Consider the following 24,385-nt stretch of genomic DNA (forward strand, 5'->3'; position numbering starts at 1 on the left):
CGTGCTGTCAAACCTACACTAGCAAGGAGATCGGGCTGAAACTATAGCTACAAGCTATCCAAGGATGGTACTATAGAATGTCACCTCAAGGTAGGCCTAGTGGCGTCATCTCTTGGTTAGGCCGGAAACTTATCAATCCACCCTCGTATTATAAAAAGGAGCGTTATGATATCTTCTGTCGGAACTTAGGGCAACATTTTGCTTTATTTGTAGCAGAATAGCGAGCATTCGGACTGTTGACGGAAATTACTTGGAAATGAACTCACTTTTAGAGTGTAAAGAGTTGGGTGCTAGACGATCACCTACAAGCTGAAAATTACTATGTAAATTAGAAGAGACACATTATTTTCATTCAAGTATTTCTTATACTATTGTTTTAGATATCCGTCAATTTATTTATCAACTGTCAAAAACGTTTCTATATGTATAGGATAATATCAAAAGCACAAATATAGTGTCATTCTTCAATATTCATACACAGTTATCAACAAAATCCAAGTTATTGCGAAACTTTGTTTACGTACTCTTGAAGTTCGGAACTTTGGAAATTTGAATAATGCTTTATCTGTTTGTAGTTTGAAAGTGACATTGTATAACTTTGCAATGAATTTGACTCCTTCGTCGCGTCATCATAATAGACTGTATCTGAAATTTTGTCTCTGATTTCTTTGATTTGCTTTGCTATATTTAATATTATGGTATCTAATAACGGCACTTACCTTTTAGTAGTACTTAGTTTTGAAAATGTAGAATGAGTTTATAAAGTTATTTAAAGTCATATTGAACAGCGGAATTTGGGAGTGTTAAGAATTTTTATAGCTATTGTTTCAGTCTTGGTATCGACCTTGGATTTGCTTTTTCGGCCTTAGTCTTTAAGTCTTTAGGTTTCCGTGAAAATTAAATCAATTATGCTTCGGGATTTAAAGATAAAATTTGATTGTTTTGAGTAATTTACTTTCTGTTTTCGATAGAAATTTTGTTTCTCGAGTTGAAAAGCAAATAAAGTACCACGAAAAGAAAGGCTAATCTTTAATTGAGAACCCTCTCGTAAAAAGGGCAATGAAAGATGAAAAATAAAGACAGATCGTCGTCGATTCCACTTAAATCAACCCCATTAATTTTTACAATATTGTGGTATTTCTGTGTCTTGTGGGGATTCGGAATTGGGAGGATGATAAAAGAGACAGAGAGATGGAAAGGGATTTCCCGGGCGTTGTTAATACCGCAGATTAAGGATTTTCATTGAATTAATTTTACAACACCTTTCAGGGTATAACACGCGCCGTTTCGGTACGTTCATTATAAGTCTTCGTATGCGCATAATAACGTTTATACGGTAATTTTGATCCACGGTAATTTGTAGAAACGGCGCGGCGGCGTTCGCCCGCTCGCATATTAAGGCTCGGAATGCCGAGCTAACATTAAAATGTATTGGTAGCAGTTAACGATTAATTTCTTGGCTCCCGGTGCCGCTGCTTCTACTACTGAGCTGCTGTGCTGCTGCTGCTATTGCTGCAACGACTGCTACGATCCGTTGTCTCGTTTACCGAACGCAATTTCCCAGTTAACGCCGTAAACATCAGTTACGACAAAAGTAGGTTAATGCGCAAAAATAAAACACGAATATAGTTAGTTGCCTCTTTTATAATAAGTCAAAATGAAATCGCCGTAAATACGTCTGCGAACGCTGTAAATTACTTTATTCACTTGTTTTGCTTTAATGTTTCGTATTTCACATTAAGCGAGCGATTACGTTTAAGGTTTAAGGTATGCCTATAAGTTACGACCCATGCCTTCAAATACAGGATGATTCTAAAATGATAGGACTCTCATCATCATAAGGTCGTCAAACCTAATACTGGTTGGATACTCATCTCTACTCTTTCCTATCCTTAACTCAACAACACCCACATCCATAACTATTTACGAACAGTAATCTAATCTAGGTCTACCTCTACCCCTCCTGACTTCGGTGTCCTACCAACCTATCTCGCCTATTTCTTATTGACTTCCATACAGTCCTCTGTTGTTCTATGTGCGGCGCTCCAAACATACACCTTTAACAATCTTTTTATTGAAGGCAACTCGACCCTGCGCTATCCTCTGCTATATATCCCTACTACTCCTTCCGTCCTGTCTTATCTGACTTCCTAGAGACCTAAAATCAGCCACTTCTTCTAATTTTTCGTCTCCTGTCTATCCCTACTTTTTCTTCCGTAAGCATACGATCTTTTGCCCCTGTATATCTATCCCTACTGTTGTACTGTCTTTAATGATGTTTATCGCCTCTTCGATATATAAATTAAAAAGTAGCGGTGACAATGTGCATCCCTGTCTGACACCCTTCCTAATATTTACTTCTCTACGTTTCAGCCCCAACTCTATAACTTGCTCTTTATGCAAACTAAGTATCAGTCTTCTATCTTTGTAACTCATCCCTGCATTTTTAGTATAACAAATACAATTTCACATTATTAATTTATGGCTATCTTCAGTACAATTGATTGTAGAATTCGTCTTCTTAAATTAGGGCGAGTATGTTTTCTACAACTTTGCCAAATTATTTCAGTTTCTTATATTAAATTCCTGTGACGTACAAATAAAACTACAAAATATCTCTTGTTTGTTCAAACATCCGCTGCGACATTTCCACCGTCGAAAATCTCCGAGATCCACTGCCTTTTTCGGTCTTTAATATTCTATATCCGTACAACATTTCTGTGACGAATAGCAATGTACGCAATAATAAATAGAACAGGAAGTATGCGCACGGACTCGGTCATGTCATTTCACTGTCTCAGACGAATCCTTTCTAAAATATTACCCGAATGACCTGTCAAAAAGCGAAAAATAAACAGTTCTCTACAGCAGACGACAAATTCGTCTTAATAGCGAATACTAAACGGACGAAATATAACTGGAAAATAAAGCGAGTGCAGGATTATGAGTTTAACGTTTTAATAAGAAAAGAATTTGCGCATATCATTTGAACTAGTTATTAATGCAGTAGGTAGACTTTCTTATCTGCACACTAGAGCAATGCCGAAGGGCAGGGCGGAAGTTCCTCTTCAGTTGCCTTTTAGGAACAATGCGAATGTGTGGGTACCGGCGATCTCCCGATTGCTAGAGCTGTAGACCATAGTAGTTTTTTCTTCATGAAAGGTATCCCGAGATAAAAATGTTCAGTCCCTCAGAGTCTCCGAAAGCGAGACTCGAGTCTCCGTCTCTCATCGAGTCTCTCTGGTGTCGCTGAGAGAGAGACTATCGCGAGACTCGAGTCGCATATAGAGAGATCCTCATTTCGTATCCAGTCTCTGAATGAGAGTTTCGAATCTCTGAACGAAAGACTGTAAAATCTGAATTAACAATTCGAGTCTCTCATACAAAGACTGCGAGAGATCCATAAAAATACGTAGGCAATAACTGAAAGACTGTGAGAGACGCTCAAAGAGACGCTCAAAGAGACGCTAAAAGACTCTGAGAGACTAAAAATTTTTGTCTAGGGATCCTACGTCCTTTTCTGTACTCCTGACAATGTGTCGACAAAATTTCATGATGATCGGTTAAGTAGTTAAGGCTTGAAATGGTAGCAAATAAAAAAACTCACTTTCGGATTTATAATCTAAGTTAAAATTGCATAATTTTGATGGAATACTTTGATAAACAGTAAAATTTCATATGGCTATAGTTCCATTTAATTTTTAGAATTTGTAAATCAAATATCAAGAGTGTTGAACCTCTCCCCTCATTTTCCAATTCTCTGGCGCTTTTTTTCACTCAACCCCAATTAATCGTATCCGGCGTAACAGATTTTCGGACGAGTGTTTCGTTTTCCCATTAATCACTCCAATTATATCGAGCGTGCGGCGGTGGCGACAACGACCGGACAAGTGACAGTCAGTGGCGGCTTCTCTTCTGCTTTTCTCTAATGTGTTATATAGACTTCTGCTACCATTGCGAAAGAAAATGGCCCGAATGGGAGCCATAATTCGTCCACGACGAAGTGACGAAGACATACGACACGGCCGTATTACGTCGCAGCAATCGAGATCCATTGTTATCACCGTCGCGTCGCAAAACAACGAGTGTCTGCCCCCTCAACTCCCCGTGGAATAAAGTATTTGTGCGCCCATGCTAAGTGGAGGAGCTTTATTCAGAACAATAGCTTCCGTATTAGTGGAATAGGTAGAAATAACAAAAATAAAGAGAAATGTTTAAATAAATACTGTCTATTCGATTGATCGTAATGAGTTTATTAGAAAATACCACAAATGGGGCGGTAAACGCCATCTGTAGTACGATGCTACATTTTAGGGTTACGTATGCTCCAATAAGGTTTATTCGATTATGGTAACGTGCCTATCACGTTGAGGTTAGCTACGCCGGGATTCGTTTCAGCAAGTAGATATCCATATATTTAAATGGACCTTGTTGGAGCATACGTAATCCTAAAATGTGGCATCGTACTACAGATGGCGTTTACCGCGCCATTTGTGGTATTTTCTAAAATGCGCTGTTAAGGCAGCAGGTAAAAGTTGGTCTGTGTTCTGTCGGATCGAAGATCGAAATCGCGATCCGCGTATGGCAGTTTCGACAGAATACAGACCACTTCGAATTATTTTATTAGTTTATTAGAAAGTAATTATTTCACACAATCTGTTTCGCATATTAACAGTTACATTAATATTTTGTAGTTCAAAACTATGATTACATTACATTTTGTGTTTGTTCTTAACAATTAAATGAGGTGTTTTTACTTATGTAGAAATCACGTCAGGACCAAGCTTGGTCCAAGTTTCTTGAATTTTGGTTCAAGTTTGTTCAATTCTGGTTCGAGATTGGCAACCAATATTGCACCAAGCATGGGATATGCTTGATTTGCCACTTTGGTCCAAGCTTGGTTGACAAGCTTGGTTTAAGATTCGACAGTCAATGCTGAACCAAAACTTGGCGAACAATACTAAACCAAGATTGAGCAGCCAATATTGGGCCAAGAATTGGTAAGTAGTATTAACCCAAAATTGGGCAGCTAATATTATGCCAAGACTTGTTCGTTGCCTAATATTGAATATAACTTGACGGAAGCTTGCCTTAACTTTGATTTTGAAAAACCCACACTTGACTGCTCAATATTTGACCAAACTTGGCGAAACATTAATTGCTTTTGCATTTGAAGATTGTCCTAAATTTGGACGAGTGTTGATAAGCCAATATTTGGCTGTCCCAGTATTGGATCAAACTTGACGAAACGTTAATCTACGTAGCCTTGGCATTTAAAAATTGACCGAACTTTGGCCAATATTGACTGACCTATGCTTGGCTTCCCACTACTGGTTCAGGTTTGTACCTTTCCTGAAGCCCGACAGTCCCTACATGGGTAATTCTATTCTGTTTCGGAGTATGTATGTATCTTGCGGTATTACAGCTCCATAGTTTCGTTAAAGTTTTCTTCTTTCTAGTATGTGTAAGTAAAATAATAAAGGATATGGTGGTCGAATTTATCGTTATGCAAATTTATAATCGCTTTGCACTATTGCTTATACGTGTCTTTTTCTTAAGCAAACGCTTATATTGGGATTAAGACAAATTCCACGGTAATCGAAAACGTTGAGCAAATAACGCGTTGTAATTTGTCATTGGCAGATGTGGTGAGGTCAGCGAGTTGACGAAGACGTACGATCCGTTCGTTCGAAATCGCGTCCGTCGCCGCCGCCTCCACCACCACGATCTATTGTTAAAGCCCTCGGAAAACAATAAATTGCCTTTTTACTTGCGCTATGCAAAAAAGCGAAAGGACGTCCGGGACGCCCGCTACCATTAAATTAGATTTCTAGCACCACAACGACCTACCGACCGACCGACCGGCAGTGCCGTTATTACAAGAGAACTCTTTCTTTCACAACCGATAGTGTGTGTGTGTGTGTGTGTACATGTGTGCGCGATAATGCCGTCGTAGACAGAAATTCCTCATTCCGCCACGAAGCAAGCAAACGGCCCTTGCCTTGGTTGGACAAAAAAGGGCCGACGAAAACGCGAGGCAATTTATTCGACGTAGCCCCGCGCCGCGCTCTGTCCAACCGGCTCATTATACGTTCCGCGTTCCGATTTCTGGATCTTCTTCTCTTGGACGGATTACAGTCGACTGATTTCGGAAATTGATGGCTTTAGTCGGAAATAAATGAATTAAATATCGCGCGAATGCGCGGGAAAAGATGGAAAACGACGTGGCAATAGAGGACGCGCTCGCTTGGGTCGTGGGTGAATTCCACGACTACGTATTCGGCCGAAAGAGAGAGAGATAAGAATCGCATCGGCTCTGATTAAGCAATCCTTTGAAGGGGTCATTTACGCGAAGCTTAACTAGTAGCTTTTGGCCGGTTCTGTAATTCCAGAATGAAACCTCGCGATAAGGATCAGTTATCAAGCAGAACACTTATTAGGGTACCCATAAAGGAAATGAGTAATCATTTGGACACACGCTAACTTAAAGGAACATGATAGGTATAAATGGGTTGCGATGGACCTGCTAACCCCGCAAACTTAGATCCATTTGCACAGGGTTAATAGGCGTTTGGGAAATGTGTTTCAGAAGGAACTTTAAGTACTGATAAAATACACATATTGTTTGACTGATTAGAAGATTTATCCATTCTTCATCCTGAAAACCCTTTAATATAAAAACGTGTATGAAGAAAGAGTAGGAGAACAGGAAGACAATAATAAATAGGAGAAATAGGTTGGGAGGGTATCTCAAACTTAGAGACATGAACAGGAGAAAGAGGAGTTAAAAGAGGAAGAGATAGACCTAAATTAGATTATTGTTTGCAAATAGAGTTGTATTGTAGATTGCTCTAATTTTTATGTGTGAGGGTTGGCCCACGACAAAAGTGTGATTTCTTTACCAACACCGGAATTGAATCACCTCCTACAAGTTCGATACTTACTTTCTGTTACACCCTGTATAGGTTGAGTACTGTCAGATTGTACGTCAAAGCCACAGTTACAACTTATTACGATAGTTTTCTAATAAATATGAGTATAACAAAGTTGATGGGGACGCAAGGATTTATTTTGCTAGATAACGAATAAGTTTGTTTTCTCATAAAACGTGTTCGAGCGAAAAAGATAAGTTCCTAACACCAAGTAGTTTCTTGTCGTCAAACAAGTCCGATGCAAAGTAGTTTGCGGCCCTTCGCGTTCATTGTCGTCCCGCGAGCTAGCGCTTTGTCGAATCAATTTTATTTTCTCTTAAAATTCCGTTAGTTTTCTCGAAGATGCCGATGGAATTCAATTAAAGTCCTTACCTTGTCATATAGACTCTGTTTAAAAGTTTGACGGTGCATTAATCTACTTTACCCCGAAGAAATACCTAATATCCGAACTTTTTTTATTATTCGTCAACTCCTAAAACAATTTAGTTTCCGATAGTTAGTTTTAAAAGCCGGAATTTTAGTAGCTTACGTTCGGGTTACTTAGTTGAAGTTTTGTCATGTTAATAGAGAAACCGAAATTCAAAAAGGGTTTCAGTTTTAAAGTTCAGACAAGTTAATTTCTCTAAAAAGTTCCCTCACTTCGTAATGGACTAAACAATAAATCCTATGTTGTCTACCGACATATAATATTCTACGAATAAGGGATGTAATTCTAATTCAAATATATTTTTAAACTTCAAGACGTTTCTACGAATTTTAATAACTTTGTAAGCAACCGCCGTAGTAGGTAAATTTAAAAATAAAAACTTTGGTTTAAGAGATTTTTCCGTGTAAATGATGTGTTGTAGGCGATGATAAAAAAAGCTTCTCATCTTCGAAGTAAAAAAGTCCGCGTCGTTGTTTTATTTAAGCAATAAGGTGGATGATTGTCGTGAAATCACTAGCAGTATTTTGTCAAAATGTTGGTTTCAACAGAGCGAATGAAACTCGATATAAAAAACTATATAACAGACTGTATTTACAAATGAATTATTAACTATGAAATAACGAATTACAACTACAGGCACAACGAAGAAAATATGAATTAAAATCGCACGTTAACAAGAAGAAGGACAAAACGTAACTAACTCTAAATTATGTGACAAAATTGAAAATTGTTCTTGTGCCACCTGGTATGCAACAAAAGAATACGAACCGGAAGCCAATAAGAGAAAAACCTAACAAAGTTTGACTCTACCTCGACCTATGGAATTCCTGTAACTTGCATACAATTGAAGAGCATCGATAATAAAATTAACAAAAGTGATTGCCGTCGAAAACCTTCGCAGAACATGACCATTGGGACCAAATCGGCCTATTATTGTAGACAAAAGAACATTGAACAGATATTTGACTACCATGTGTGCATTTGAAATTATGGAAATTTCCAATATAATAAAATAAAATAGGTTGAATAATGATAAGCAAATCTATCTCTAACGACTAAAAGAAAAATATTGAAATTAAACTGAAACACTGAACTATTGGTAAAACTACATAACAAATCATCTACAAATTGGGAGTTGTTCATGTGTTAAATTCGCCCAATATACGAAAAAGTTATTGCAAAAAACGCCTAAACGTTTTTAGTTGTTTTCATTTTATGAAAAACACTAGAAATCGCGTGTGGTATTTTTTTTCCTTAGAGGAATAACAATAATTGCATTCTACAGGGTCCATGTTTTACACACTTTTCAAGCTATAGAAAACTCATGTTATGAAGATAGATAGATAGATAGATCAATCCTAGGTGAATTTAACTGAAACACCTTATGTTTATGTTTTCTTGCATTAACACTTTTATTTTATTTTTTCACCGAATTTATTTTGAAGATAATTTTATTGCACATAAACCCCCTGTACATCCACGATAAGAGGCCTTTTCGTTCATCGTCTGCAACTACGCAAAAAATCTTTTATACGAATGCTCTTTGCTTTTTAGCTTTTTTCGTCATATCTACCGGCCTAGCGTAGGTCGTTGCTTATAGATATCCTGTAAGTACAATGATAAAGAATGGGAACGATCTAGTGAGTTATGATGCTCGAACTAGAGGATAACAGTCATCGTCGTTATTGTCCTGGCGCTCGGAACTAGATATCACGATTTTGAAAGCGACAAATGCAATTTCACGCCTCCGGGAGTTCCACTATTGCTGGCACACGCGACGTCGAATTCTCTCTCTTTCACTCTATGTATGGATTTCTTTTATTCTCTACATTTCCTGTCGTTAATACGGAGTTCCGTTTGAATACAGGGACCACACGTCATTTTATCCACCCACGAAAAAACAGCGCGTGCAAAAATGTCATTGCCTCAGTGTAACTAACTGCAGAAAATATGATATGGCACGTGTATTTTTGATTGTATGGTTTTCGGATATTACCAATTATCTTCTCATCATAAAGTCGTCAGTCCCAAAATACGCACCTCCACTCGATCCTATCCTGAAATCCTGAAACAATCCTCGCATTTTCCTTAGACTAGAACATCCCACAACCTTAACTATTTGTTATCGAGATCTACCTCTACTCCTCTTGGCTCCTTGACTCCTATTTCTGCTTCCAATATGTCTCACTACTCTACCATGCCTACTTGGTATTCTACCAACCTATCTTGCCTATTTCTTATTGAATTTCATAGAGTCCTCTGTTCTCCAATTCTTTCAAATGCCCCTTCATTTCTAACCTTCCCTATCCACGGTATCCTCATCATTCGCCTATAGTACCACATTTCGAAAGTTTCTAACCTTTTCTTTTCTTTTCACTCGTACAACTCCGCGCTCCAAACATACACCTTTAACAATCTTTTTTGAATTTCTAAATGAACTGTTCGAAGTGAATGAAGTGACTTCTTTTTGTTGAAAGCGATTTGACCCTGCGCTATCCTTTGTTTTACATCTCTACTGCTTCTTCCATGCTGGGTTATATGACTTCCTAGATATCGAAAACCAGCAACTTCTAATTTTTCGTCTCCTATATTTATATTCGCTCTTTCCCTACTTTTTCTTCTCTTACTTAATTTATAGAGAAAGATTAAAAAAAAAATATGCTGGAAACAAAATGAAACTACTTGAGGAGTTTTTATTAGACGATTTTCGAATTTCCTTCCCAGCAGGTATATGAATTTTTGATTTATTCTCACTGGAGTATTTACCATGAATTTTATCAGGTCATTAGTTCGATAAGTTTCGAAATGCCACAGACGCCAGTTCCACCATATTCTCTAGCAAAAGCCGCACTTTTTACAACTGTTGGATATTTTTATTATTTCGCTTCCTTCAGGAGTTATTGCAAAACATACCGGCTGGTACTTTGATGTATTTAAAAAACCTATAGCTGAGGACTATAAATCATTCATAATATAAATAGGGCGTGAACGAATGATGTAAACAGTGACATAAACCAGAACCGGACAAACTCGGCTCTTTTGACTCCCGAGTACTCCTCAGGTATAGCCAAGGAACTCCTCATTGCTCCTGCGAGTGGGAGTGAGATGATTCTTTCCTTTTCTTATCCCTTCCATTTCGTAGGTGAGTCCCCTCTTGCATAGCCGAACCCAAAAGTATTGGGAACGTAGTCCGGCATACTACCCCTTAGCTATGGGACGATCATTAGAAAATTGTCGTAGGTATTATTTAAGTTGCGAGAAAGGTTCATTGAAAGGTATGGAGTGACCCAAACTAACCTCAGATAGCGGCTCCTACGAAGTTAAAGTTTGCCTGGCTCTGACATAATCAACCAATGTTTGGATAAATGGTTGAATGCTACATTTCCATACTTTTAGTGTAGGTAATTCAGAGGGTCATAAAGTGCGTAATTGGAATTAGGATAATGGATGATCATAAACCATATGACACTATTTTAGCCACCCTTTGACTTCCCCTCCCCGACATGGTCTACAATGATTTTTTTATCTTTCGATCTCCTCCCGTTAGCACAACGATTTAAGTAAACTAACATTAGAACGAACGGAAAAGATAATTAGAGGTAGCAAAAATACTCAGATGTTTTTGATGTGAAATGGGTTTTTTGAAATGCTAGAGTCTCACGTTGCGTTCACTGTAAGGGTTTCAACGTTTTAAAGTCGGCGATAGTTTTAATCCATTGATGTACAGTTTTCGAGACATTATTGGCCATTGGAGAAAGTAATTTAGATCCTACGAGAAATGGAGTCCTGGCAACTGGTGAAACTAATGGATGAGACGATGAATCGCATTCGAAAACAGTTCCATTATGAAACCTGCACATGCACTTTTACCATTTCGTGCATGAATATTCTGAAAAACGATGTTCATACCCATATGTTGGCCTCTTTAGCTGCTTCGTGTTTTCAGGAAGCTTGGATGTTCATTTCCTTAATTGAACTAATTAATTAATCCACATTCCGCATTGACAGAACATTCATGAACCACTTGGTTCATTTTACGTACATTTCCTATTGATAATGATCGGTCAGGTTGCTGTTTGCGAGCTTTCGACGTGATTGGCTATTAGACTATGATAAGAATTCGTTTGACGTGAGCATTCCAATTTTGAAAAGTCGTGACATGGTTTTTCTGCTCTCTCTCTCTCTCTCTTGCAAGTGCGGTTTGATTACAGGAACTACCGAACAGGTTACGTGTTTTTGACGAGATCCAGCGTATAGAGCCGGGCGAGTTTTCCGATAAATCCGGAATGTGGCGGTTTCAATCACGCCGAAAGCTATTACTGCGATAGGTATTAACGTAACATCGAAACGGGAATCGGGATCTCGTTCCGGGACGCTTCGGAATTCACTTTCTACGCCTGTTCGTCCGCCTGCCCATCACGATCATTACAATAAGAAAAACGAGAGCATTTATCGTCCGAATTCGAAGTCGTAAGCAAGTCCGCGTTATAAACGTCGTCGATAAATTTACCGAATGTATCTAATTGGCGTCGGGGACCCACCCGAGCTCGGCCGCAAACGAAAACAAATCGTAAATCATTGAAATTGGATTTGCATGCACGAGTAGAATCGATGGCGACCGTTGCTGCTGCTTTCTCTGCAACGTTATTTATGTGCAATAGCTTTAATGGTATGAGCATCGAGCGTCGTAGTTGCTGTACCAACACACCAACGCCAACGCCAATACCACCCGCCTATACACGGGGATGAAGTCGGACTTGGCGCAAACTGGTAATGCCAATTTCGGATCCTGCGGATACAGATTGATGGAAAAGTGTCACTGGACGATTTGAGATTACAAGGATTTAGTAAATGGCTGACGTTATTTCAGAAAAGTTTGATGTACGCAGATTAAAATTTCCGACATTTTCACAACAAAGTTTCCGTAAAGTTTCCGAGTTCCAAAAAGCTCCTCCATCAAAGTATTAGGTGGAATTGTTGGTTAAATAAAATGTACATAATATACATAAGAGTAGAAGGTTTTAGTTAAAAATTAAAATTAGAAGTGTCTTTAGTTCTTCAATCTCAAAAAGGTTATGCTCAACGTCGAATAGTAAAATATGGAAAAATGCAGATGTTTATTTGTATTAGTTTGGGTTAATTACTCGGCGTATTGGGCACGCATTTTGGGTTCCACCTGGGTATCGGATAAGGGCGATGGGTACGCGGCATTGTCGGGTAATTCTACCAGAAAGAAAAGACCTACCTACCAACCTATCTCGCCTATTACTTATTAACTTCCGTAATGTCTTATGTTTCCCTGCTCTTTCTAACATCTCTTCATTTCTAACTTTCTCTATCCACGGTATCCTCATCATTCGCCTGTAACACCACATCATTTCGAACGCTTCTAACCTTTTCTTTTCCGCCGCGCACACCATCTATGTTTCGCACCGCTACGGCGCCGCGTTCCACTAGTGCACGACTATTGGCCAAAACAAATCCCACATTGTTGCACCCCCCACCCACTGGCTGGATTTAGCTTTTTTCTTAGCTTACCAAAACTGAAATCCCTGCTCAAAAGTACTCACACCAAAACTGAAATCTCTGCTCAAAAGTACCCATACCAAAACTGAAATCCCTGCTCAAAAGTACCCATACCAAAACTGAAATCCCTGCTCAAAAGTACTCAACCAAAACTGAAATCCCTGCTCAAAAGTACTCATACTAAAACTGAAATCCCTGCTCAAAGGTACCCATACCAAAACTGAAATCCCTGCTCAAAAGTACTCATACCAAAACTGAAATCCCTGCCCAAAAGTACTAATCCAAAAAATGAAATCCCTGCTCAAAAGTCCGCATACCAAAACTGAAATCCCTGCTCAAAAGTACTCATACCAAACCTGAAATCCCTGCTCAAAAGTACCCATACCAAAACTGAAATCCCTGCTCAAAAGTACTCATCCCAAAACTGAAATCCCTGCTCAAAAGTACCCATACCAAAACTGGAATCCCTGCTCAAAAGTACCCATACCAAAACTGAAATTCCTGCTCAAAAGTACTCATCATGATGGCGACTACTGTGAAGACAGTTTAATTAACTTGTGTTTTATTTATAAATTCCTGGAATTCAATTGCCACACCTCGTTTATTCTAACAAGGGTAGTTTCCAAAAGGGACTGTACCTGATGAAATTGTAAACTAAACTGGATTTTCAATATTTCAATCAGGTTTTGTAAATATCGTTTTATAAAATTACCGTTCGGTATTTTGCGGTGATTCATAAAAATTATAAACCCTCACGGTAATTAATGAGCACTCTTCCTGGTGACATGATAATAATTTATTCTTCTCACCTGTGGAGTCGAGTTTATTTGCGTGTTAACCGCTTAATAATAATTAATTCCCTGGCGGTCGCATTCTTACACAAAGACCGCGTAGTCGCTAAGGCCAATTACTGTCACCTCCGGTATGTACTCCTCCGGAACGGCAGACAATTAGTGCGCCGAAAGGAAGGAACTGTGTTTCCGAACACGCGAGAGCTTAAAACCGACGACTTGAATTATATTCCCAAGTGTTCTGTGGTCCGAGTTCTCATTCCCTCTTCCTTATCCCCCGTTGAAATATTGAGGATATCCGTTTCCGAATTTCTTTCTTCGGGAGCGCTTTAAGTTTCTTTAAGGACTTAATTTATAGGCGCTGCACTACTCATTATTCGCGTGCCCGCCGATTCGAACAATGGCTTCCCCGAACTAGTGTAGGTCCAGTCGGGCGATAACTTTTTTTGGTGGGTTGGTGCGAAGTTGACTTTAAAAGTTTCTGAAAAATGTAGTCACGTCTGCAGTGTGCGGTTTAGCGGAAAAAAGAACCGGCTTCGAACTTAGCGATCGGAAACTTAGAGAGAATATCATTATGTTAATGGAAAGTTGGAAAGTACTGTAAGTAAGGGATAATAACTTCATTACCGCACAAGAATTACTGAAAATTTTAATAGTTTTATAATCGCTCTTTACAATTGAGTACTTTGCTATAATTACACATTTTTGGACTTTTAAAATACGAGATGTGGCTAAAAAGTAACGACACCTAGCACTGGTGTCACTTCATTAAGAATGTTTAAGTTTTTGGTCAGGAAATTACCGTAATCAGCACATGTGGATTACGAATTCGATCTTATTAGATCTCTCGTATTAGTTAATGTACGTGTCTGTCACACATGTAGAGGTGTAGGTATTGTCGATTCAGTTATATAAGTTAAAATACCTTAGCAAGACATTGGCTAACGCTTAAAATACTTCAGTAGCAGCAAATTCCTACCATGCGTTGCTTCTATTGAGTCCTATATGGAAGAGGAGGCGTTTTTATGTTCGCGAAATTGGGGTAAGAAGTGGAAATAATAGTACGAATTTAGTTTTCCTTTTCAATATACTAACTTGCTACCCTTATAAATTTTTCCGATCTTTCAATTAACTTACGTATACCTTTGAAACAAAATGTTTTGTCTGTCTGAAAAATACGCCGAAACTGCATTATTCACTTTTTCGTCGCTTGAAAATTTCTTCCCACGAAGACTTTTTTCAAGTTTGAGAATAGGTAATAATCGCTGGAAGTCAGGTCAAGACTGTAGGGTGAGTGAACCAAAATTTCGAAGCTGCTTCCTTTAACCGCTCTAGGATTGAAGCATAGTATTCTTCGATTATGGAGACACCTTAAACTTCTTACGCTTACTCCACACGCTGTTGTTTTTTAGTGAGCTTTCTCGGCTCCTGTTTGGCGCTGACATTAGTCATCCCAAGATGATTGTGAAGAATTTTAAAAATGGTTGTATCTGATACTCCTACCATTTCTCTGAGCTGTCTCTTCTTAAGTCGGGCATCTTCCAGTATTTATTTTTCGACTTTTTGAATGATTTCCGGAGGGGTCACCTCGATCGGCCAGTTGGCCGTGGGTCGTCTTCAAGTGATTCCTGCCTTGCTTAAAGAGGGTATGTCACTTGTAAAGGGAAGTTGAAATTATTGCCATGATATAGGTACTAACACCGAACTCAAGTCATTATTCATGTATTAAAACCGATCCAAGTCGAAGATTTAGTGGAATAATATAGACCAATGTTTCGAATAGCTTAATTGAAATAATTTACTACTACACCAATTCCATCTCCACTGCAGCTGGTTCTATAAACAAAGTTTTTAGAAGTCATATGAAATCGAAGAAATAAATCGAAGAAAACCATTTCTTTTCTGCAATATTAACCGGCGAAAGAAGGAAAAGGTCGCTGACTTAACACAGCTGTCGTCATTGTCGCTCCGTTTGTTTGATGCAAGTTCGGCAAATATTGGCGTTATCGCAGTCTCTCGCCACCGCGAAATATTCAATATCCGGCCGTGGCGCTGGAAATATTTTCTTAGGTAAGAAATCGGCAGCGCTCCTGATGAAAATAACGGGTGAAAAACGACAGTTCCAGCTGCACGCCCCGGGCATAATGTCGCGGTCCGGATATGAATTCCACATTCTCTTTTTCATCAGACCACTTCTATATTTCACCGCACGATAATGAAAATTCGGTGGCGAAACCGCGCGCATGGCGCACCGTCACACTGCCCAGTTACCACCGCCATCGTCACTTCCGCTGCCGTCGCTGCACCCTTTACATTATTTTTTGGCCGTACTTTGGTCTCTTTTCTCTTATTCGGGAAATTTGAAACTGAGTTGCGAAAGGCTTTCATTCACACAATGTCCCAACTTAGTGATTATGAGTGAAAATCTCGAGCAAACCCGTAGGAAAAATTTCCATTCAATTTCCTTTAAAAAATGCCATTTAATTCCCGTAGGAAAAATTCCCGAACTCAGTGGGATTTCCATTGCTGAACGCAATGGAAATTCCATTGCGTTCCATTGGAACTTAATCAGCATCCCTTTCTCCATAATCCATATTATTTTGTTGAGAATTTGGTTCTTCAGGTACCTGAACTAAGGCACGTGCCTGGATGTCTGGCTCTTCATCATTGTGTTTAGATTTTTTTTCACCTGCTTCTGATGAAACTACATCACACTCATAGATGACTTCGGCCTCCTCTATATTCTGGAATGGTTCAAAATCATCAAACAATGCTTCTAATGTAGGCTTTTTCACTTGTCTAGGGGTTGTTTAATAAAAGGCTCCGGGTAGTTGAATACATGTATAATAAACATAATAATGAATATAAACAACAAACAACAAACAGCAAAACGAGTAACAAACAGGAACTAAATATATACAACTTATATACAATATTCAATGTATCGCGTCTTCCAAAATACATACGTCTTCGTGTAATCACCATAAATACGTTTTCCGTCTTTTTTGAGCAAAAATGCTCAACGTCTAAATGAAATATACCGTTTTAATCAAACGTCTTACCACCTTGCTTGTCTCTCACTCTACTGCCGTGGTGGTCCCTCACGTACCCCAACATGCACGCATAGGTAAAACTAGATTATTGATTTTCCACCACCTAATTGGCAATATCACTACTCTTGCACCTGGGCAAGCAAAAACTGTATCGAAAAAGGCTAATAGTATATCTGGCCAGGAATTATATTGTAAATGGAAACAATTATTTTTCCATTTATGCCAAATGGTTTTGAATGGAATTTACAAATTTTCCATTGATTCCCATTGAACTTCAATGGAATTTTTTCCTACGGGGAATTATTGTAAATGGAAACGATTATTTTTCCATTTATGTCAAATGGTTTTGAATAGAATTTACAAGTTTTCCATTGGTTCCCATTGAACCTACGGGAACTTTATTGCATCATTACTGGTTGTTTAATACCAAAAGGAAGCAATAAACTTCGTAAAGAAGCTAACAATACCAACAGTCAAGAAAATATGACTACTTCCATGTAGATCCTCGCTCACTGTACACTCGTTTGCCTGGCAGAAGTGACTGAGTCATCTCTAGTTTACAATCGGCTAAATTGTAAGAATTTTGTTCATTTGCTAGTACTGTCATGGATAAGAAAATAAATAGTGTGTAAATTATGCTTTTAATAATTTTCTATTCTCTTCTAATGCGGTTGGACCGCTGTCAGTCTAGCAATTTGTGCAATTAAGTCTAATTGATAAGATGATGTAATGTGAAGTAAGCTCGAGTTAATTCTTCGATGATTACAGAAGTTGAAAGTCTACAAATGCTAATGGTGGCGATCGGGTATAGTTAGTACGACCACTTCTCAAAATAAACGCCATTCGGATGGGGTTAAGCTCGAGTTAGCCAATTAGTTCACTCGGGAAAATTGGCCCAATAAGTGATTATGAAGTTTCTTCTCGACTAGCTCGTTCCCTTTCGCGCTCGGATGCTTTTTCTACCGCGCTCTCTCCTTCTCTTACACGTTTACGTTAATTTCCGAGTTCCTGACATTGCAAAGTTCTCGACTTGAATTCTGCTCTTTAGTCGAACACTCGAAATTATCTGCAGCCAACTGTAAACCACTCTTATTAGAATATCCATCTTGACTTAATGATTTCTATTAATTAGCTCCTTGCCTTTTGTCTCCTCGTCGGAGAGACCGAGATTTGTGCGGGTCATTGTCACCTCAAGGAAATAGATAGAGTAAAATGCGAATGAGAATCCCACACCGACAATTATTTATTACAACTACAACAAAAGTCTAATACATATTTTGTACTCGCCAATTGTTTGCAACGAAACAGTTGGTAACATTTGAACAGCGATATAGCGAACAAGAAAATCTTTGGTGTGAACGAAAAATTGGTTTAATGTGGCAACACCCCCAATTTATTTTGTTTCTGATTGAGCGGAAACTGAAGCCGCTAGTACTACAAGTTCCAGGAGGTTACAACTCTGGACCTGTCTAATCCCTACAAAGCGGAATCGCCATTGATGTGTAGTAGTTTCAGTTAGTTACTAACCAAGATCTTATTATTTTTTATCAATTGGTTTGTGTGTTTATTGTCTCCCCGTAGGAAAAATTTCCATTCAATTTCCATTATAAAAGGCCATTTAATTACCACTGATAATAATTAATGGTAATAAATGGAGAATTGCCAATGGGATTCCCATTCCCGAACTCAATGGGATTTCCATTGCTGAACTCAATGGAAATTCCATTGCGTTGAGCAATGGAAATTCCATTGCGTTCCATTGGAACTTCATCAGCATGCTTTTTTCCATAATCCATATTATTTTGTTGAGAATTTGGTTCTTCAGGTACCTGAACCAAGGCACGTGCCTGGATGTCTGGCTCTTCATCATTGTGTTTAGATTTTTTTTCACTTGCTTCTGATAAAACTACATCACTCTCACAGATGACTTCGGCCTCCTCTATATTCTGGCATGGTTCAAAATCATCAAACAATGCTTCTAATGTAGGCTTTTTCACTTGTCTAGGGGTTGTTTAATAAAAGGCTCCGGGTAGTTGAATACATATATAATAAACATAATAATGAATATAAACAGCAAACAGCAAAACGAGTAACAAACAGGAACTAAATATATACAACTTATATACAATATTCAATGTATCGCGTCTTCCAAAATACATACGTCTTCGTGTAATCACCATAAATACGTCTTCCGTCTTTTTTGAGCAAAAATGCTCAACGTCTAAATGAAATATACCGTTTTAATCAAACATCTTACTACCTTGCTTGTCTCTCACTCTACTGCCGTGGTGGTCCCTCACGTACCCCCAACATGCACGCATAGGTAAAACTAGATTATTGATTTTCCACCACCTAATTGGCAATATCACTACTCTTGCACCTGGGCAAGCAAAAACTGTATCGAAAAAGGCTAATAGTATATGTGGCCAGGAATTATATTGTAAATGGAAACAATTATTTTTCCATTTATGCCAAATGGTTTTGAATGGAATTTACAAATTTTCCATTGATTCCCATTGAACTTCAATGGAAATTTTTCCTACGGGTCGTATATATGCAGTGTCTTAGATTGTGTTGGGAAGTTGAAACATATCCACAGTAGCAGTAAATATCAATAGATGGCGATACACCGTCAATAATTTGTTATTGTCATAATTTTGTATCACCCTCAAGCATTAATAGTTTCAAATATTGTAAAGCTCTGTTTGCGGTAATTTAATTTTTTTACGTTAGTGTCGTCTTACTGTCTGCTGTTATTTTTGCTAAGATTGGTTTAAAGTCCCTTTGGCATTTTTGAGAAAGTGCATACGTAAAAATGTAAATGCTTTCAATTTCTTTTCGTTTAACGAAAGGACTTTTTCCGGGTCGATGTAACGAATGTGTGTGTAAATATCTACGTGTGTATAGAACTGTCGGAAAAGCAACCTTGTGAACGGGATCAAGGTCTTACCTTTCCCAATTTCGTGGATCATTAACTGCGACGACAAGTTTCATTTAGCAACGTCCAAAAGGAATTCGAAAGCACCTAAATTAATCACGGCTGTCTTTCCAGGTTTTTAACGGGTTCCTACCTTCCGCTTGCACCCGCCGTTTACCTCTTAAGGCGACCGGATGTAGAAAACAGGAAAATAGAACGGGTCGATCGTATTTCATGGAGAATTTAAGTAGCCTCATCATAACGAACCTGGGCCGGTAAGTGATCGATTAATCGATGTATCTCAGTTATTGACTTTTTTATATGCGCCTTCTTCTTTCTTATTGCAAAACGGAAAAGTTGCTTTTATTCTATATTTATTCATCACACTGTATTTTTAATAATTTTCTAGTTAAAATTCGACAATCTTTTCTAATTTTAAAACTTAGGTAAAAGGCCCAGTTTCTGACAGGCCCAGAGTGACAGCTGAAATTATATTACGATAACTAAAATAATATTGCAATTTGTATGTCTATTGTCCCACTGCTTTTGATCCTTGAAACAGTCATTGTGAATAGATGTACNACAAAATTGAGTTAAAATTTAACACTTCTACTTTACATTAAATATTGATTTAAAATTGAGGATCATATTTTTGAGCTTTGTTAATTGGACATTGGTATCAATTAACTATTATTACCTACCGTTATAGGCGCATTCTTTACTTCTGTGTATAATATGTGATTATTGTTTTGTCTTTTTACATATTGTGATATGTACCTATATGTATTTATTTTATACCCCTACATAGGAAGTGTCATTCGGTATTTTCGCGAAAGTGTAGTGTTATCGTCGAAAAGGACAAAATAGTAGTGCGCGTACGGAAACAAACCGCGAATAAAGTGAAAAGTCCGAAAGTTTCGTAAACGTGTGAAAGTGCCGCTAATTCGAGTACCTACCAGAAGGGGAAGACTTTATGTTGCTCAGATTTGGTAAGTCGATTGTATTTTAATTCTGCTTCTCGTTGGGTCATTTTCATTAATCAACTACTTTAGTGATATACTTCGGTTTTCGGTTGCAGGGTGTTTTTTGTGTTGATTCTCGAAACGGTTTTATTTTAATGTAGGTATATTTTACAGGTACATTTACCTGCCTTTTCCTTTAAGCCTTAATCTGGAAATTTAAATATTGTCAATATTGTTGGTTTATCCAAATATCGTATGCAGGTAATTTAGGTATAAGTTTAGTGTATCGACTCTTTGTACGTAAGGATATCTTGAAAAATAGTTGTAGTCACGCTTACACCTATACACAAATATTCAAATAATATTTAAAAACTAGTTAGTTACTAGCTGTACCATCTTCACCCCTTCCTCTGTCAGGGTGGAGATTGTCTTTATATATACGCTGAAACAATTCATAATCAAATCAGCAAGTTCAGCATTTTAATCGTAAATATCAGCGTATTCATTTTTATGAAATATATGCCAACGACAAAAGTGGTTTCTCCTAATGTAACCTTATGATCCTGAATATTTCCGTCAAACCAGACTTTAGGACACTTAGTATACTGTCCAATATCTAGCTAGTTTAGACAGTAACCATGTAAATATATTAACAGTAACATATGCAGGGTGTCTCGCGGTGAGCACCCATTAGAATATTTCGAAAACTGCTTGATGATGGTTTTGTATTCTACTTATGATCTAGGTTCACTTTCACAACGTTTTCTTCTTTTTAAAATTTACCGTTTCTGAGATATTAAGTTTACAGTAGGAAACCTAGACAAACAATGTTCTCAGAAAAGACAGCTGTATCCTCAAGCTTCCCGTTCATATAAACTTATAAAAGTGGATCAGTCATATAGAAGGTGTTAGATGTGTAATGGCCGATTTGATTAACTTTCAAATAGAACACCCTGTATGTATTTTCATAGCCTTATGCAGAATTTTTTTCTCTTTCGAAGGTGCTACGATCCCTATATACATCTTTAATTTTCAAATTATTTACAGTTCTTTGTGAAAGTAACAAAAATCGTATAATTTTTTACGAAGATGGCTGTAAAATTCTTAGCAGAATTTCAAAACAAACAATCCAAGTTATTAATTGTTGTCATTCAAAACCCCACAGTGGCAGTTTAGTAAAATGGTGGATGCGCCGGGGAAAAGTTTTTATGATTTTAATTTGTGATATTGAACCGAAACCGATTTTAATTGATACGAAACACACAATTTCAGTTATACGAGGGTGGATTGATAAGTTTCCGGCCTGACCAAGAAAAACGAGGTTTTTAAAAATTTTTTTTTTTTATTTCTCAACATAATCTCCTCCAAGGCTGATACATTTCTCATAGCGGTGTTCCAGTCTATTAATGCCATCTCTATAGACTGATTCGTCAAGCTCCTCAAAATAACCATTTACAGCTTCGATTACTTCTTCATTGTCCGCAAATCTCTTACCGCCAAGCCATTTTTTGAGATTAGGGAACAGAAAATAGTCACTCGGGGCTAGGTCTGGAGAGTAAGGAGGGTGCGGCATCAATTCAAACTTTAGATCGTTGATTTTAGCCGTCGCAACGATTGACGTGTGCGCTGGTGCGTTATCGTGATGAAACAAGATTTTTTTCTTCGCCAGATGAGGTCGTTTAATTTTCACCTCGTGGCTCAAACGTTGCAATAAGTCTGCGTAGTATTGACCAGTGATAGTATTACCCTTTGCAAGGTAATCAATGTATATAATACCTCTTGCATCCCAAAAAACAGTAGCCATAACCTTGTTCGCCGAAAAAATTGTTTTTGCCTTCTTTGGAGTTGGTTCCCCTGGTCCAATCCACTGTTTAGACTGTTCTTTGGTTTCAGGAGTGTAGTGGTGGACCCACGTTTCGTCAACGGTTACGAATCGACGCAAAAATTCGCTTGGATTACGCTTATACAATGACAAATTTGCGGTAGAAATGTTTTTTCGAATCAATTTTTGGTCGACTGTTAGCAAACGCGGCACCCATCTTGCACAGAGCTTTTCCATATGCAAATGTTGGTGCAAAATATGTTGCACACGTTCATATGACATCTTACAGGTCTCAGCTATCTCACGCACTTTCAATCTGCGGTCTCCCAGCACTATTTGATGAATTTTTTCGATCATATCTGGAGTTGTGACCTCAACGGGGCGTCCTGAGCGAGGCCCATCAGAGGTGCTCACACGACCCTTTTTAAACTCGGAAACCCACTGCTTAACGGTTGAATATGACGGGGAGGATGTCCCCAGTGTTGAGTCCATCTCTTTTTTAATTTCCTTCGGCGTTAACCCCTTCAAATAAAAGTATTTGATGACAGCACGATTTTCCTGCTTTTCCATTTTTACGAAAACCACAGAGGCGTCTTGTTCAGCGTGCTGTCAAACCTACACTAGCAAGGAGATCGGGCTGAAACTATAGCTACAAGCTATCCAAGGATGGTACTATAGAATGTCACCTCAAGGTAGGCCTAGTGGCGTCATCTCTTGTTTAGGCCGGAAACTTATCAATCCACCCTCGTATAGTGTGTGGTGAAATGGTCATAATGGTTAGTTAAATTATTTGGAATTTGTAACTAATATTGTGACTTAATCAACGATAATTGCAGCCAGCAACATTAAGGAGTAAAGAAGCTTAAGAGTTAGAATATTGAGAATTAGTTAGATGCATATTTGACAGAAATTGATAGTATTTTACATCATTAGTGTAGGTGGATATTCAAAAAAAGGTTGCATGCATAAGCTCGTTTGTAAAATTACCGTTCATTTTCGGTCAGTTTTTTTCTTGTTCAATTTGATTGCTCATCAAATTTTTGCTTATCCGGCGATAAATTAACGTGTTATTAGTCAGAATTAAAAATCGGACACTGGCACCGGATGCAGATTGTCTGCTTCATCATCATTAAATGCGCTCTCGTTTACATGAAAAGTTCATGATTGGCAAATATAGGTACAGGATGCGATCCAAAAATAATAGTGCAAATAGAAAGTTCTAACGATTTAAATAATCGCAAATCGTCTTTGTAAATTTGAACGTACAATTTGTTTCATTACGGACCTGGATCTAGGCGACTAACGTCGCTCAGCTGATCTAGTGTGGATGTAACAAGTACCTCCCGGGAAGAAGCCGAATGCACTTCCACCTTGTAAAGAAAAGGTAAATGTGAAAAAGAAATGCGTACCTTTTATAAAAAATGTTTAAATTGTTCGCCATTCGCTTCAATGCAACACTGATGACAGCGACGTTTCGAATTATACAATAGGCATTGGTAATGTAACTCACCACCAACTGACGGTTGAATAAGAACCCTACTAGAATGCATTATCACACTACTAATTGTCCTTATTGTAATAGTCTTTTATGAAATGACCACTAAATAAATAAACTAACACTAACAAACAAGTAAATTCCACAACAATCCAAAGCGAACTGAACAACCTGTTAGAATCTACAACATTATGTGCCTTGTTTTCGAGTCACTTCCAGCAGTGTAATTATACGAGGTTATATCAATACTTAGCTTTTTACATTTAATGAAAACAAAATAACCAAAATTGGTCCTTCTGGACACACCCTTGTATTACCCCACGTGGGGTTAATGAGCCCTGCCAGGCAAAAGTAACGTTTAACACATGTGAATGGTCAAAGTAGGTCTGCATCTTGTCTCAACTTTTACAACCATAACACATACATTTGTTTTCGTACACTAGTACGTTATGTTACAAAC

The 24,385-nt window shown here is 38.1% G+C and overlaps 1 protein-coding gene across 1 annotated transcript in view; it reads left to right on the top strand.

Moving 5' to 3' along the window:
* LOC108734667 (titin-like) overlaps positions 1-24,385 on the top strand; it is a 285,054-nt gene that overhangs the window by 139,961 nt on the left and 120,708 nt on the right. The window contains exons 9-10 of the transcript XR_003232563.1: positions 19,782-19,921; positions 20,455-20,635. The gene's annotated coding sequence lies outside the window, so the exon portion shown is untranslated. The remainder of the gene's footprint in view (positions 1-19,781; positions 19,922-20,454; positions 20,636-24,385) is intronic.

This window comes from Agrilus planipennis, unplaced genomic scaffold, assembly GCF_000699045.2.
Source record: "Agrilus planipennis isolate EAB-ADULT unplaced genomic scaffold, Apla_2.0 scaffold52, whole genome shotgun sequence".
Lineage (NCBI taxonomy): Eukaryota > Metazoa > Arthropoda > Insecta > Coleoptera > Buprestidae > Agrilus > Agrilus planipennis.